Source organism: Hippopotamus amphibius, chromosome 1, assembly GCF_030028045.1.
Source record: "Hippopotamus amphibius kiboko isolate mHipAmp2 chromosome 1, mHipAmp2.hap2, whole genome shotgun sequence".
Taxonomy (NCBI): domain Eukaryota; kingdom Metazoa; phylum Chordata; class Mammalia; order Artiodactyla; family Hippopotamidae; genus Hippopotamus; species Hippopotamus amphibius.
In genome coordinates, this window is record NC_080186.1 from 108,100,206 (window position 1) to 108,102,944 (window position 2,739).

Below are 2,739 nucleotides of genomic sequence, written 5' to 3' on the forward strand. Positions count from 1 at the left end.
GCAGGACTCAGGCGGCGCAGCCTCTGCCTTTTACCCCCGAGACCCAGGGGGCCCCGACGGCGGGGTGGCACTGGCTCGGTCGCTGCGCCGCTTGGCGGCGGGGCCGGGCCTCCGATGGCCAGAGACGGGCTGACCGCCCGGGGCCAGCGGGGACACCCCGGGCTCGTCCCCCACCTGCGCGCCACCTGCCCATGTGGACCGCGCAGGTCGGAGAAGCCGGTTTTCTGGAGAAGGAGCCGGCAGAGGTCAGGGACGCGGCTGCGAGGTGCCTGCGGTGGCAGGAACAGGAGCCGGAGGAACGCGGGCTTCGGCAGGAGACTGAGTTCTGGCTGCGGGAGTAAAAGACGCCGGCGCCGCCTAAAGGGAAAGGTCCCACCGAGACTCGAACTCGGATCGCTGGATTCAGAGTCCAGAGTGCTCACCATGACACCATGGAACCGCCGCAGGCCCGCCCCTCCCGCCGCGGAGCCAGGCCGCGCGCAGCCCCGCGGGCCCAGCACCCGCCTCCCGCCGGGCGCTCTCGTCCCCCCGCCCCGAGCCCGCTTCCTCCGCGACGCCAGGAGGCGCCTGACTCGCCTGCCCTCAGGTTTGTACGTCGTGGAAAGACACGAAGTCCATTCGGGAGGAGCGACAGGGGACGGCTTGGCGGCCTCCCCCAAATGCGCCTGCTCTGCCGGCATTTCTAGAGTTTTCTGCCCTGAGGTAAAATTCCCGCCAGAAAAAAAAACCCAAACGCCAAAAAACCCCCAAACTTCCTTTCCCCTTCTTTGCAGTTGTCCTCTCGCCGCTGCCCTGGCAGCTCTGAACATCCTCAGGACAGGGCTAGGCACGTCGTGGGGTGTCCCCTCCCTGGGACCCAGGTGCAAGGGTAGACGCGCGGGGCGCTGCCGGCTTCGTCGGGGGACGGCGCGTCCTCTCTCTGTTGGGAACCGGATGGGAGCCGAAGCGGCCGCGGCCCCACCCGTGGCACCGCGAGCACCCAGGCCGCTGGCGCCCTGAGGGGTGAGGTCGGGTGTGAGCAGCTGACAGTGTTTCTTCTGGGCTCTTTCCTCCCTCCCCTTCGTGCTCCTCCTCCGCTTTCCGGTTTCACCCCCTCTCCGCCCACCCGCGTCCCCGAGACTGAGGCGGCCGCTGGGTCCTGGGAGCGGAGCTCAGCGCGGCCCACGGGCTCCCCGTCGACGTTTCCAGCCTCCGGACGTTTATATGGCTCAGCGGCCAGTTTTAAAGTTTTGAACGTCGGCCACTTTTGAAAGCCTCTCCCAGCCTCGCATTCGGCGGAGGGGGACGCGCAGGGAAGAGGGGCACAGGGCGGGCTGCAGCCCCAGAGGCTGTGGCGGTCCCCTGTCACCTGAGCGGAGGCTCCCGAGGCGGCGAGGCGCAGGCGGCCTGGCCCACTCCCTGGTATCAACGCCCTCATGTGCCCCATGTGAGAACAGCGTGTCCTGAGTGGCCAGTCTGAGTGTGTTTTCAGAACCGGAGGGAGGGGTTGAGGGGCACGTTCTCACCCCGTGGCAACAGCAGAAGAGTGTGTAATGCGGCTCTGTGAGTACAGTATGCGAGCGTGCTGTTACCTGGAAGACTGGTGGCTCAAGCCACCACGGAACATGCGAGTCGTACTTCAACTCATTTTCCTGCTTCCCATTCTCAAAATTGACCAAAGCCTCCTGAGCTGCTTTTATCTTTCAGGCAGCGACCTCATCCGGTAGCTCTCAGTTCCTGTCCTCCCTGTCCTTTGCTCTGTGGCCGCGGGTGGGGCAGCTGCTGAATCTGAGTCGTCCTGGATCTTCACCGACCTCGGCCCTCCGATGGTTTCTCCCCGCCGTCACCACATTCCAGTGTTCTCTCTGCACCATATGGAGCTCTGCGGCCACCTTGACCTACATGTTTCCACAGCCAGATTCCAGGGGAACTGCCAGGCTGCAGAGGCTGATGGCATAGGCCTGGTCAGACTCCAGGTTGGTGCACCTCAAGGGCTAGTATTAACTATGCAGTTATAGGATGCCAGCAACACTTTGATTTGAGGGTGTTGCATCATTACATTTTTTTAAAAATTTATGACATTACTTGTTAGAACAGTTTTAGGTTTACAGACAAATTGAGCAGATAGAGACTTCTCACATATGCTCTGTTCTCTCTCACACAATTTCTTCTATTATTGGTATCTTGCATTGTTGTGGTACAGGCGCCGGGGAGATCCCATGATCAGGAAGATGGTTTTCCAAAAAAAAAAAAAGGCTTATCCATTGCACTCCGGATGTACTGAGCCCTTTGATTTCTCCAAATTTAGGAAACTCGACTGCACAATTTGTGGTAATGGGGGACAGTGTTTGCATACTCTCCTGACAGGTAATGGTTAATAACAGACCACTGTAAATATATTCAGTAGTTTGGGCAAATTCTTGGGGAGCATTTCCTAGATACATTTTCCTGGAAGATAAACCTTCCTACTCCCCTTCTAAGTTTGTTTTGGGGAAAAATGCTGTATTCCTTTCCAGGGCCAGACTGAATTGACAACCATCATAGTTGATGAGGATTAAGGCCCAAATCAGCCAATGAAGAACACTTTATTTCAGACCAGTCCCATTCCCCATTTTCTGCTGGAAAGAAAGTGGACCAGCTTATTCCTTTACTGCAGAACCACCACCAGAGGTCTTAAACTCAGGGAGACCTGTGTGGCCAGGTGACTGCCTCTTGCAGCCCCGGGAGGACAGATATTTCTAATACCTCACCTAGCTTTCC

The 2,739-nt window shown here is 58.7% G+C and overlaps 2 non-coding genes across 2 annotated transcripts; one reads left to right on the forward strand and one right to left on the reverse strand.

Moving 5' to 3' along the window:
* Positions 1-367: 367 nt before the first annotated feature.
* On the reverse strand, positions 368-439 carry TRNAQ-CUG (transfer RNA glutamine (anticodon CUG)). Its single transcript has one exon. It is a non-coding gene; the product is annotated as a tRNA-Gln (tRNA).
* Positions 440-2,176: 1,737 nt separating this feature from the next.
* Positions 2,177-2,342, forward strand: LOC130842077 (U1 spliceosomal RNA). The gene has a single exon (XR_009050340.1). It is a non-coding gene; the product is annotated as a U1 spliceosomal RNA (small nuclear RNA).
* The last annotated feature ends 397 nt before the right edge of the window (positions 2,343-2,739 follow it).